The sequence below is a fragment of the Callorhinus ursinus genome, unplaced genomic scaffold (assembly GCF_003265705.2).
Source record: "Callorhinus ursinus isolate GAN/ISIS: 27379988/994484 unplaced genomic scaffold, GSC_fseal_2.0 scaffold10, whole genome shotgun sequence".
NCBI lineage: Eukaryota > Metazoa > Chordata > Mammalia > Carnivora > Otariidae > Callorhinus > Callorhinus ursinus.
In genome coordinates this window covers 6,052,279-6,067,021 of record NW_027397072.1, presented here as the reverse complement: position 1 = coordinate 6,067,021, position 14,743 = coordinate 6,052,279, and the positions used below count along the sequence as shown (strand labels likewise).

Genomic DNA, 14,743 nt, shown 5'->3' with positions numbered 1-14,743 from the left:
TTACCCTTCTTAGGGCAAGAACCACAGTGAGCAGGGCTCACTGCCCCTGAGCCTGCCCCTGAACCTGAAGGGCATTGCTCTAAGCTAGGTAGTTCTCCGACTGGAGACAGTTCTTTAAGAGGCATTTTGTTGAAAGCTGTCAGTTGCCGACATTACCAGGGCCTGGTGAAATGAGTGCCTCAGTCCTTGCTGGAGGTCTAGGAACCACGTCAGCATCCACTACAGTCAGCCTAGGGAGTAGGAAATGTGAGTGTGCAGATGCCAGTGTAGAGGTGACAGAAATACAGGGAGACAACGTCAGGAGTCAGATTAAAAAGGACCCTGTTCATTGGAGGCAGAGGCCCATTCCAAGAACCCGAGGGGCCATGCAGAAGTGTGAAGAAAACAAGCAAACCAAAACCATGACCAGATTTGCCTTCTAGAAGGATCTCTCGGTAAAGCATTGTGAAGATGGTTTGGAAAGTCCCGAAAAGCTTGCGAAAAGGATTTGAGAACTGTTTAGAAGATAAAAGAATTAAACATGAGTGGCTGATTTTTGTGGTCAGTGAGGGAGAGGAGTTGAGTTCTGGAAACTGGTGAGTGCAGAGCACTTTGGTGCACACAATAAAGACATCGGGAACCATGCCCATTCTTGACGTCCAGGGGTTAGTTTGCGTAGGAGGCCAAAGAGATGCATTTTGTGTGGGATGCATTCATCATCCAGTTGCAAGAGAATGAAGAATATGAAAAGTTCCATAAATGGAGATTTTGTTTTGTTTCTTTTTTTGTCTCGATAAGTCACATGTGACAAGAAAACTATTGGATGAGGCTGGTGGCACTTGCTGAACAAATTGCATATTTTTCAAGATCGCCAACTCAAACTAATTAGAATTATTATAATTAAGATCATGTGAACACATGTGAATGCCTATGTGTTTGTGAGGCTCTGTATTTATTATCTTCTGGTCTCAGACTAATAGATTACTCACCTCTACAGCAGTTCTGTTTACGGGTGATCTAGTGGAGGAAGAAGCAGCAGAGGAATTGAGAAGAGAAGATGTGCAATTAATTAAAAGGGTATTCGTTCTTCTCCTAGTTAAAAACCAAGTAAAAATAGGGATGCCTGGGTGGCTCGGTCGGTTAAGTGTCTGCTTTCTGCTCAGGTCGTAATCCCAGGGTGCTGGGATCAAGTCCTGCATCGGGCTCCCTGCCCGGGGGGGAGCCTGCTTCTCCCTCTGCCTGCCGCTCCCCCTGTTTGTGTGCTTGCTCTTTCTCTGTCTGATAAATAAATAAAAATATTTTTTTAAAAAAGTAAAAATAGGGATTTAACAGGTGTTTGGCCATAAAGAGCATATCAAACAATTTCTAACCATTAGGGGAAAAGCAGGGAAAACCCACAGAAAGCATTCCGAGGACATTTCCTAAACACCCCTCTTTAGTGATGTGATGTCCTCAGCACTTTTTAGAGATCCTCTCTCTTTTTCCCCCAGAACCAGTAGTCACCTATCCTGCTCTACACAACTAGATCAGACATTCCATAAATCATCACAAAATATGTTAAGCCATCTGCATCATAATTGAACAGAAAAGAAATTGGACAAAGCATGTGAGCTGTCAGTTTAACTTTTCCTAAAACTCAGTTTCTCATCAACTATCACTAGAATATAAACTGCGCGACAGAGATATATCTTCTCATGTGTTCACTGGTAGGTCCTCAGTGCATAGAACTATGCTGGTATAAAGTATGCGTTCAGTAAATATTTGTGAATCGATTGAGTCAAGAGTAAATTAATTTAATTTCTCTTAAAAAAAAAAAAAGATGACTCAAGGGGTCAGATTCCTGGCAGCATGGAACTGTACTGTTCTGTATGGCCAATGAGCTTTCCTTGGTGGCACTGGCTGTGAGGTTCTACAATGACACACAGGCGTGGGCTCTTCTCTGTTTACTGGGGTCTGAGCATACCAAGGTTATGTTTCATATTTGACAAGTGATGTCTGTATTAGTTTCCTAGAGCTGCTGTAACAAATTACCGCAGACTGGGTGGCTTAACACAACAGAAATTAATTTCCTCACAGCTTTTGAGGCCAGAAGTCTCAAGTCAAGGTGTTGGCAAGGCTCTGCTCTTTTTGAAGGCTCTAGGGGAGGATCCTGCCTGGCCTCCCCCAGGTTCTGGAGTTCTGCAAATCTTGGCATTCTTTGGTTTGTAGATGTGTCACTCCAGTCTCTGCCTCCAGCTTCACATGGCATTATCCCTGTGTCTGTGTCTCTTCTTCTCTTCTTATGAGGACACCAGCCATATTGGATTTGGGGCCCACCCGAATCCAGTATGACCTTGTCTTAACTAATTATATTTATGAGGACTTCATTTCCAAGCAAGGACACATTCACAGTTCCCAGGGATTAGGACTTTTCAGAGGACACAATTCAACTCACAAAAATGTTCTTTCAAGATAGACTATACTTAGGAATTATACTCTTGGGGTCTGTCTTCAAGGAAACCAGTGTCTGCTGATCCCTCCAAATATTTTCCCAACTCTCTATTGGATTTCTCTTTGCCCATTTCTTGGAGGTCAAATACATGTAAAATTTCTCCATTTTTCTGGGACATGACACACACCAGGATATTTTTTGAAAGTAGTTCAGGCACAGAAGGGGCAAGACAAAAAATACTTCAGTGGTTGATGTACGAGGGATGAAGACACGTTGAAAGGGGTACATTAATGAAGGACAAACGTGTATAGTGAAAGAATATTCAGGACAAATTTCACCATTTTTTTCCTCTAACCAGCTGTGTTTCTGATGATAACCTGAATTGTCACTTTATTTGAATTTTACTGGGGAAATTTTATATAAATTACATATATATATATATATATATATAGTGGGTTTTTTAAATGTCTGTTTTTCCTTTAACAGATCCTTATGAAATATTCTTTGCCATGTATTACACTGTATTAGGTACTGGAAGAACAAAGAATATATCAGTGACTAAGTTGTACCTAAAAGGAACTAACGTGTACTCATGATGTAAACTTAAAAGTGCCAAAAAATAGCGTCTCTTTTATTCTTACCATTCTGACATTAAGGCACTTGTTCAATAAACCTAGTAAATTTGATAAATCAAATAGTTTGTGATTTCTCTCACTTCAAGTCTGGATTAGGCACCTACTTCTCCAACCCTTCGTTTCTCTGCGCATATCCTTGCATAACATTTGGCACAATACTTTGTAAATATTATGCTTATTTGCTTCCTCCACTAGCCTGGAAGTCCCTGGCAGATGATCATTTCTCTATAATTAGTGGAATGACTGACAGATAGATATAATTTGCTACAAAGTGGTACCAAGTACAAAATGATAGCTGTAGATCAAGTGCTTTGACATTTAAAGGAGAGCCTCTACTATCTGTACCTGTGTTCATTAGGGAGGGATTCTTGGAGAAGGTGGAAATGAAGTGGGGCTCAAGGATGGGGGAAAGTAAGTCAAAGAGTTTCCAGAAGTCATGCCACTTGAGGGTAACCATGGTAGTTGACACATGCCTGCCTTTGCCCTTTGTCTGCTAAAAACTCTCTAATTTATATTCCGCAACAAATGATTGGCCCAAAGAATAAGAATTTGTGTTTAACTTAGTCTCCTTTTACTCAGTAAAGGCAACTACAGTCTGTGGACCTCGAATTGATTACAGATTTTAGAATTGATTAAGATCTTTTAGATTCTATTACATAGAGCGTATTGGGTTATAATATATAGATAATGTTGGATTCTATTGTCAGGGAAAACACTGATATTATTTTTTAAAATCCCCAAGTGAAACAAGGCTAAAGCAACTTTGTTCTCCCTAAGATAGCCTAGGCACATAGGCAACAACCAGCTAGAGAGATGATACCATGTAGTTTCATTCTATCAGTTAACAGCTGGCTGTAGAGTACTAATGATATGCCAGGGACTGAGCTGAGGGCTATGAAGCCCAGATTTTAAGGAACTCATAGTTTAATAAACACAATATATAAATACAGTATAATGTAGAAATGACAAAATACCATGGGTTCTTGGAGGAATGGCTTCTAGCTGTGTTCACTAGGGAAGTTTTCTTAGAGGAGTCATCTGTGTTTGCCCTTAAAGAACAAGTAAGTTCTGGTCCTGGAGAAATACTGATGTTAAGATGTTCTACGCAAAGTTCACATTGAGTTCACTTTGACTTTAGTGGGCTTGCTAAGGGGTGTGCTTATTTTAAGGCTGGAAATACAGGTTAAGAGAGATCATGGCCCCCGAAGAATTAAGGCATACTGAATAGATAATAGGGAATGTGGGAAATTACTGAACTTGACTGGCACGACTAGGGCTGCACTGGAAGAATATTAGTAGGGTGCCGTCTGAGGAATAGGGGAGGGGAGCCAAGGCAGACCGGTTGGGTGAGGAGACTGTTGGGATGGTCTTATAGTAGCTCAGGTGAGAGACCAGGAGGGGCTGGATAACAGCATAACCACAGAGACAGAAGAGGAGCCAGGTAAAGATGTTGACAAGACTAGACAGGCAACATGGTGACACATTGGTAGTAAGGTGCGAGAACTAAGTGTAACTCACACTACCCTGGGGTCTGTGTTTTATGAGGGTATAGGTTATCCTGACCATATATGCCCGATCTCAAAAGCCAGTCATGTCCAGGACCCTCCCTGCAACGTTTGTCAGTTGTGGATTTTCCTTCCAAATGGCCACGTCTCTCTCTACCCACGTCAGCTCCAGCTACTCAGGCTTCTGACCCCCCTGCTGTCCTACACACCTTAATTTGCCTCTTGACTGATTCCACCATGAGTGCATTCCCACACAACCTGTGTCTCTTCATGGATGATTTGTGAGGTCCTAGCAAAGGGCCGAGTCATCAGAGCACATGTGGCCCATCATGCTTTTGTGGGAATGCCCCAGATCGCTCCCTCGACCACCATTCTCAAGCTCTCCACATCTCACATATAGTGGGATTCTCCAGACACATGAGCATTTCTTGATTATTTACAGTTTGAACAGAGAGGCAGACTCACTATCAGTGATGCACATAGAGGATTTCTTGCATCTTATATACTCACAGTTACAGGATTCGATATTGAGCTCATGCAGTTGTTGTTGCTAGTGAAGAAGTCTCCTTAAAACAGTTGTTTCTGTGTCTGATGTTGGGTTTGAAGCCAGCGGAGCTGATGGTTGAGAAGGAAAGGTGAATGTGAAGCGGAAGAGAGCAGGGGCAAATTGGACCCACATCTGTCCCTCACCACCTCCAGTCTCAGGGGTGGGGTACAGATCTCCTGGTGCCCTTCACTATGATACTGTACATGTGCCTGGCCCAAGACTCAGAGAAGCTGAAGGGGAAGATTAGGCAGGAGCTGGAGAAGCTGCAGCCTGGTTGCTGCCCTAGTCCCACAGGTGAATCCACAGATGATCGACAGTGGGCAGCAGCTATGACAGAACCTGGCCCCACACCAGCTCCTCAGGCAGAACCAGGGTTGCTGCTCCCTTCTGGATTCCAAATCCCATGCAGATTCCTTTTGTGGCAAAACTTGAATATGCGGAGAAGGTGGTTCTGGGACAGCAGCTCCAGCTTAGCTGAATAGATCCAGGGCAAAGCCACACACTCTCCTCTGCTCGCAGTCTTCAGGCTGTGGGGCTCAGTTCGCAGACCCACTGAACCAGTGCAGAAAGATGGCACAGCTCTGCTATGCCTTCAGGAAATCAGAAAAGATTTCCAGGACTGCCAGACTCTCAATAGTAATGGCTGGTAATAGGAATAGTGAGCAAGGGAAAGGCCACTGGGTTTTAGCTCAGAGATTGTAAGGGTTGAAGAGTGCGCAACTGAGTGTGGGGAGATTGCATGTGAGAGATGTGTGCATCGGCACTAATGCATCCCAATTAGAAATTCCATCAGAGCTGTCTCTGCTTCTTTCCTCTGATTTGTATCTGGAGACATCATTGCTGAAAAGCATTGCAAATAAAGTTTTTATTTTTTTGTTTTTGTGTTTTGTGGTTTTGTTTTGGTTTTGCCTTGTCAGTTTAGAGCAGTGGTTGGAGAGCATAGGAGGGAGGAGTGTGTAGATCTCACGTGCCTACTCACCTGAACTTCCGAAGTGCATGTGGTTTGGAAGTCTGACTGGATTTAGATATCAAATACCATTAATAAAGAGATGAAGTTTTTATGTCTATTAAAGGGAACAGAGTTTTAAGAGGTTTTTGTATATGTTAAAAAGAATTATGAAAGAAAGGCTAAGTTCAGAGAAGGTGAATCTTGATTTGACTCAAACCCTTAAAACTTACATGTTAATGTCTGCTTTTGACTTACGGCTCAGGGCGGCTCTCCAAATTAACCGAGCAAAGGACGCTTTAATTAAAATAAGCACATTTATTGAACAGACACAAAGGTTTTATTGGAGAATGCTTTACACATATAATTTTAAGTCCCACAACAACACTGTAATGTAGTTTTATGATCTCTCTTATATAGATGAGAAACTGGTTCTCACCAAGGTTGAGCAACTTGCCCCCAAATCACACAGCTTGTAAATGGCTAAACAAGGAACCACATCAATGATCTGCCTCTGACACACATTTAAACAACTTTTCCCTGCTCTTTCTCTCACCTAAGCTCCTGGGGCCATCCTGAAGCTCATCTGAAGAACATGTATGAACTAACATCACTGAGATTTATTGTGTGTGTGTGTGTGTGTGTGTACACATTTCTCTGCATATACACATACACATATACACACACACGTATATACACACATATGCATACTGAGGATGGGGGCGATATCAGTCAGAAGTATTGATATATTCTAATGCCTAAAGCAAAAAGTATTTGCTTTTTTGTCCATGTGCCGAGTACCATGTTAGATGCTAGGTAAATGATGAAGAGCCTGGTCAGAGCTATACCCTACTATCAGGAGCTGATAATCAAATGGAGAAAGGAAAATGACCAAAAGTTTATACTAATACATATGTAGTTATCACTTATTGTAATCTCAGTACAAAGAGATCTATAAGAATTTGTGCCAGAGGTGCCCGGGTGGCTCAGTCGTTAAGCATCTGCCTTCGGCTCAGGTCATGATCCCAGGGTCCTGGGATCGAGCCCCGCGTCAGGCTCCCCGCTCAGCGGGGAGCCTGCTTCTCCCTCTCACACTCCCCCTGCTTGTGTTCCCTCTCTTGCTGTGCCTCTCCCTGTCAAATAAATAAATCTTTAAAAGAAAAAAAAAAAGAATTTGTACCAGAGGAATCCAGCCTGGACTAGAGAAGTCAGGTAAGTTTTCCTTAAAGAGAGAGTGGTCAAGGTCAACTGAAAGAACAGTCAGGGGAAGATAGGGTTCGGGTAGTAGAATATTGAAGACAAAGGAAACAGCACATGTGAAAACCCTGTGTTGGGCAGAATGAATGGATGGTTAATTGATTAATTTAACACTGGGAAACATGGGTACCAGATTTTTTATTGACAGCATGTGGCAGGACCTACCATAGCCTACAGTTCACTGGACAGCCCCCTCCTGGGATTTTGTGGATGTGGGGTTAAATGACATATAGGTACTAATGGATGTGAACAGAAGAGGGTTTCCTGAAGGAGAAGGTCAAGAGTGAAATAAGAGGGAGGGAGTGGGACGTAGGCTTTGGATTATTAGTGCAGATGGGGGTTGGAGTCAGGGTGAGGAATGCCCTCCCAGGCAGGTGTGCGTATTATCTGAAATGTCCATCAGCCACACGATGCTGGGCCCAACCAAAGGCTCCCTTCAGGTTGCCCGATGTAGGGCAGAGAGCACAGGGAGGGCAAGACTGGAAAACTGTCAGAAGTCATCAAAAATAGTCTTTCTCTTGATTACATGGGTGGAAGTTACTGCAGAGTGATTTGTCATAATTCCAGTGCAACAATTAAAATGCCAGTAAATTATCAGCAAAGGTAGAATGAACGCCTCCAGAAGTTGAAGTCATACAGTCAAACAGAAAAAAAAAAAAAAGGTTTTTCCTGTTACCAACATTATTATCTATTCCTGCTCTTCCTGTGGCATTGATGGGGCTTTATACTACAGATCACAGGTAATCCTGCCTGCCTGATCACCCCATCCATCTAACTCCCTGGAAAAGCTTATTTGTGAAGGATTTAAGCTACTTTAATAAAACACAAAAGAAAAAAAGAAAAAAATATTATCTGCAAAGAAAAGAAAACATTGTGTGTGTGGGTGGGTGTCTTTGTGTTTGTGTCTGTGTGTGTCTTCAGCTGTATGGGAAGTATATAAAAATGAAATCAATTATTAGTAAAGGACTAATGAAAACATTCTTTGTGATACTCCAAAAAACCCCAAATAATCTGATTAAAAATGGGCAGAGGACCTGAATAGACATGTTTCCAAAGAAGACATACAGATGGCCAACAGACACATGAAAGGATGCTCATCACTAATCATCAGGGAAATACAAATCAAAACCACAATGAGACATCACTTTGTATCTGTCAGAATGGCTAAAATAAAAAAAGGTAACAAACAACAAGTGTTGGCGAGGATGTGGAAAAAATAGAACCCGTGTGTCCTGTTGGTGGGAATGCAAACTGGTGCAGCCACTGTGGAGAACAATATGGAGGTTCCTCAAAAATTTAAAAATAGAACTACCCTACTGTCCAGTAATTCTACTAGGTTTTTACTCAAAAGAAAAACACTAATTTGAATACACACACACACACACACACACACATACACACATACATATTCTTTATCTATTCTTCTATTGGAGGACACTTACGTTGCTTCTGTACCTATTGTTGTAGTATTATTTACAAAAGCCAAGGTATAGAAGAACGTAAGTGTCCTCCAATAGAAGAATGGATAAAGAAGATGTGGTATGTATAGCATGGAATATTACTCAGCCAGAAAAAGGAATTAAATCTTGCCATTTACAACATGGATGGATCTAGAGGGCATAATGCTAAGTGAAAAAAGTCAGAGAAAGGTAAATGCCATATGCTTTTACTCCTGTGTGAGATTTAAGAAACAGAACAAATGAATGAACAAAGAAAAAAAGGAAAAAAACACAGACTCTTCAATATAGAGAACAGAAACTTGGTTGCTAGAGGGGAGGTGAGGGGGTGAAATATAGGACATGGAGAATACACCGATGCGGATGCGCACTGAGTGACATACGGGGACGTGTTAGATCACTATATTGTACGCCTGAAACTAATACAGCACTGTACGCTAATTATACTTCAATAAAAATTTTTAATTAAAAAACAGAAATAGTTATATCCTGCAAGTAGTTTTTAGTCCTTTTCCTCTTAATATATCTCAAGGAAATGATGTGAAACATGAAAAAATCTATTCCTGATGATGTTCACCACAAATTTAAAATAACAAAACTAAAAACAGTCTAATTACCCAGTAAGTGTTGATTGTTAAGGAAACGAAAATATAGCGACTTAAATGAAACCTTACATTTTCATCAAAAAATATGTATTCTTAGTAATACAGAAAAATTATATGATATAATGTTTAGGGAAAAGAGCACTATGTTAAATTCATACTTTAATTTTCACTATCAAATTACTTATTTATGATAAATTTTGGAGACAGTCACAAAGAAGTCATCACAGTTGATATGTTAGGATGTTAGGTTTTATATGCATTTTTATATATGCTTTTACTTTTATATTTTTCAGACCATAATGGTGACTTTTTTCTTAAAAAACAAAGGAAGCATCATTTATATCAACACTCCTGTTGCCCTATGAGGTGTGGGATTATAGAGGTAAAGAACAAATAGGCAAAGAAAAGGAAGATAGAAAGAGATAAAGAAGCAGCTTTTGAATCCCTACAACATGCCACTGTCTGCCAGGTGCTTTGCATGAGTTGACTGTTTAAATCTTCATAAAGAGCTATTATGTTAATATCATCGCATTTTGCAGATCAGTAACTGGAAATTCAAAGAGTTATGAGCGATCACTCACTTAAGAAGTGATAGAGTTGGGACTGGAATTTATATTTGGATAATCCTGACTAGATTTTCACTAGAGCCAACCTGTTGTTTCAAGTGCATCATGCTGAGCTTACCTCGATTATTTGTCTGCAACAATCCATTAAAAGTTTGAGAAATTCCCCCTTAGCTCACTCTTGCTATTGATTAATTGAAAGGAATTTTCTTGCATACAATTTTATATTTCCCAACTCTTCCATGAACTCAAAGTTATTTTGAAACACAAATCTCCTTAAAACCCAATAAACACTTTTTAATTTATTCCACAAAACCATACAACTTTTCTCACTCTTGGAAATAATCATAAAAATGCTAATTTGGTCAATTTTACTCTATAATTTTGTCAAGGCCCTGTTTGGAAAATGTATTGGCACTACATCTAATTGTACAATATTCCTCTGAGAATAGCAATAAAAAAATATCACTTAGCCCTGAAGTCTCAACATATTTTTCTTTCCTTTTCTCTTCGAGTTTTATTTTGTTTATAATTCCATTCCAGTCACCCTTCCTCTCGTTCACACCTTTATCTTTATACTCCCTGTCTGAAGAGATGAAGTTGGGACCTCGGGAAACATAGAACATTTGTGTGTTTGAGAAATCCCTGGAAAGATTTAAGTCAGAAGGTTCTTTTTTCAAAACTTCTTTGTTTGAAAATGTGGTTTGATAATTTGGGGGCTTGTAACTTGGTGAAGTCATTAGCTTCATCGAGATGAATTGTAAGACCCGCCAGTTGTTTGAGAGGTGGAAACCATGAGCGTGCGTCTGTCCACCCATCCTCCCCTTCTTCCCACCCCCGTGCAGTATCTGTCATGCCATCCTGCCATCACGTGCGTGAGTCTGCTGGTCTTCCAGGGGAGGGTGCTCGCTTATTTTCCTTTTACCCCACGGACCTTTCTTTCTGGTTTCCTTTATCAGCTGCTGCTTCTGGCCCACACGTCGGAAGGCCTCACCTCCTCCTCCTTCTCTTGTCTAATTATACTACCTCCTCAGGCACCTTCCTCAAGTCCCATGTCTTTCTGGGCTGCTAAATCCCCAGACTCGGTCCCCAGACTCAAAATGCCCCCTGGTTTCTAATTTCCTACCTGAAACCTCTATTTGAGTATCTAATTGACATTTTAGATTTAGCATCTCCAAAATAATTTTTGATTTCTTCATTTCTTTCTCATTTTAGAAAATGTCACCAACATTCAAGAGGTGAGCCTTCTGATGTCTCTCTTTTTCTTGAACTGCAAATTTATAACACTCATAGGCTCTACCCGATGGGCTGCTTTCCACCTACACTGACCTCTCCTGTCCAGACGGGTGGCACAGCCTCCACACTTGTCTCCTGCTTTCAGTCCTGGCTCCCCCACAATCAGTTCTCCAGCCAGCAGAATACTTGCTGGAAAATGTAAACTGAGTCATCAAACCATCAGCCATCAAATCTTCTCGTCTTCTAATTACACGTGGGTAGAACATAATCCCCATTGGTGCCTCCCACCACACGGCCTGCACCACCCGGTCCTCGCCTTTCTTCCTACCCTCGGTCTCTTGTTTGCTCCCCAGACTCACTGGCCTTCGTGCTGCCCCCAGAACGAACTCCTGCCTCAAGCCACTTGTACTTGCTGTTTCTGAAGACAGAGCTCACTCTCTGACTTTGAACGTCTTCCCGCGCCCCACCCCCAAGTCCACCTCCATCATGTCACTCCCCACTGCCTCATCCCTCCCTCCAGATCTCCTACATTGGACATGTAACCCCGTGACTTTAAATTCACTGAGTTGTGCTTTCACTGATGTGTCGGTTCATTGTTTGTCTTCCTAGCTAGCATGTAAATTCCAGGAGGGTGGGAACTTGGTCTTGTTTACTGCCTCAAGAATGGCAGATGCTTAATAAAATATCTGCCGCATAAGTGATCAAATCTGTCGTTTCTTCAACAGAAGGTCCTGATCGTTGTAATAGTTGGGAAAGTATTTGGCTGCAAATAATTGAGACCTCAATTGCCACTGTTTAGGCAGATGGCAGAATGTCTCATTAAATAATAAGAAACTTGGAGGGCAGAGTCCAGGCCTCGCTCAACTGCTCAAGAGTGCGGTCAGGGACCCCTTCCTGGTCTTGCGGCACTGCTTCCGGCGTGGCTTTCGTCCCATGGCTGAAGGCTGAGTGCTGCATCACCAGGCAGTGTACCCACGTTTCAGTCTAAAGGGCAGAGGGCTTGCCCCAAGGGGACTTGCCCTTCTTATTTCACAAAAAGTTTTACGTCTACAGATCTTTAGCCAGACCTCTAGCTGGCCACATTTGTAGCTGAGCTCTGAACTTCTGTTCTGAACAAAATTGGGCTCTGTTAGGAGAGAGGAAAGGGAGAATGGAGAGCTAGTGATCAGTGAGCTGGGTCTGCCACAAGCACCATGAGCACCATAAGACACCGCAGAGAAATCTTCTTTTGAGGGACATATAGTATAGAGAGCATGAAAAGTAAAACTAGACATCGTAGGAAAAACAAAGACTCTTCTGAGAACCCAGCAGACGGAGTCATTGGCTTCTTGGTCTGGGGATCAGGAAACACTTTGCAATTTTTTTGATTGGATCTTGAGGGAGGTTTGCTAATTGGAAAGGTCTGAGAAGGGTATGCTGAGCAGAGGAAGGACTATTTGTAAAAGTATGCAGTTTGGGTGCTGAGGGCATGTTTAGAGACAGAAAGTCAGTCAGTGTGGCTGAAGCAAAGAAGAGCAGGGCGTGAGGGTGGGCAGGGGGACTGGAACAGTGGGTGATAAAGAACCATGAAAGGACTTTCAGTAAGGAAGTAGTATTAGTAAATACATTTTGAAGGCTTGATCACTTTCGGTGGGGAGGAGGTATTAAAGGGAGAAAGACTAGGGACAGGGAGATTAATTTGGAGACTATTGTCTTTGCTCCCAAACCCATACAGGCAGGCGCCTTTACTACTCAGGCTAGATGTGAGCAGAGTTTAGACTAGTGATTCCAACCTCAGATGGCCTATAGGAGCCAGCAGGTGACATCCCATGTGAATCAAAACTGATTTGTGGCACTGCGGGTAAGGAGCCATTGGCAAAGTGAAGAGCGACCCCCCACACACCCCAAGGACATGCAAATTTAATTTAGAACAAACCAAAAAAATGCTCCACCTGCCAAAAAATCCTCAGGACGGATTTTGCCCAGGGATGGCCAGCTTGCAAGCCCTGGTTTAGGGTAACCCTGCTTAAACACACCCAGTGACAGTCACACGTCATGTGGGGACACAGAGGTGCCCACCCCCAGGGGATGAACGAGTCAGAGAGATTATCATTCTTGGCTCATGTACAAGCTCTCCTGACTGGCATAAGAATGGGCCAAATGGAGGAAGAAATACTCTCAGTGAGGGGATTCAAAGCGTGGACACCTGAGTTTCTTCACCGAGGATGGTTTTTTCGCAGCACGCACAACACAACCTCTCTCACAGATAAAGAAGAAGACAGGTAGAAAAGCTGAGTCTCATTCAATACAAACCTGACTTTTAAACAACAATAGCAGCACAAAATTTCAAAAATAGCTTTTGAGAGCTTACAATATGCTAGACATTCTTCCATGTATTAATTTTCATAATCTCTCTGCAGAAGAGGTGGTCTTACACCCATTTTATAGATTGTGATACTGGGTGCATACACCCAGGGTCACACAGCTGGTAGAGGCCTGGTGTCAGGCTTCAGTAAGTGCCAAGCCCCACACTGTTTCCAGCATGTCAGGTTTTTATTTATGTCCCCGGCAGTTAGAACAGTGTTCATCTGAGCCCTTTGGAGTTAAGCCTAAATTATTAGTAATTCTGAGTTTGAACTTGCTTCTCTTCTGCAAATACTCCTGAGCACCTCTCAGCTGGTGAAGGACACTGCCCGCTGCTTGCCTATGTAGTGGATCCAAAGGGTGAAGGGAGAAGCAGAGCAGAGCCTCATCCAAGTCTTTGTGTGTTGAGGATTGTACCAAGAATCTAGGTCAGACTCAGACTTAATTTCACATTTATTGAGAACCTACTACTTGCCAGGTTGGATGCCAACAGAAATCATCAGTAGCTATTTTTGACTGATGCTTGACATCTCCACCCAAATTCAGATGTTAAGACCAACTAGCCACCCTCTCTTCTGTGTTTGGAGGGTACGGTTTGTTTCACTGTTCTGGTATTTGCCTTATTTTGGTGTAACTCGGGTGCATAGATGGCCGTGAACTTCTGCAGAGGAAGCTCCAAGGATGCTATCATTTTGAATCCCCATCTTGCTCAGCACCGGTTCTGGCCCAGAGCAGAGGCTCCATTTAAAAAATAAAAATAAAACAAAGAAGCTTCCCATTGGATACCAGTCTCCCTCTGTATGCTCTGTCCAAGCCACCTTCCCACAGCAGAATAATTTTATTTTCACATGGAAGGAGCAACCACCCATGGGGATTTTCTTCTCCTACGAGGGTGGGGGAGAAAGGAAAAATAAGTAATATACTTTCTGAGCCTTCTATTATTATTTCTGGGAAAACATAATAAAGCTACAGCTGGCAGGCACTTATTTTTTTCTTAGCATTTAATAATAGAATTAATTGCTAAGTGGAAAGCTTGCAACCCCCTTTCTGTTGTATGTTGCCCTCTGCTATCATTATGAATAGATGTAAAAATCAAAGCTAATTATCATTCAGAATGTTTGAAGAAATAGACTGAACCACACACAAAAAACTCATTTTACCCCTACCCTAGCTCCAGGTTACAAAGTTGAGACACACACACACACACACACACACACACACACACACACACACACACAC

The 14,743-nt window shown here is 42.1% G+C and overlaps 1 long non-coding RNA gene across 2 annotated transcripts in view; it reads left to right on the top strand.

Annotated features, from left to right (window-relative positions):
• Positions 1 to 14,743, top strand: part of LOC141373469 (uncharacterized) — a 65,126-nt gene that overhangs the window by 40,513 nt on the left and 9,870 nt on the right. The window contains exon 1 of one of the 2 annotated variants that reach the window (XR_012379525.1): positions 9,717 to 9,831. The exons of the other annotated variant lie outside the window; for it this stretch is intronic. This is a non-coding gene — a long non-coding RNA (uncharacterized lncRNA). Of the gene's footprint in view, positions 1 to 9,716; positions 9,832 to 14,743 lie in introns of those variants that run through there. 2 annotated transcript variants of the gene reach the window in all.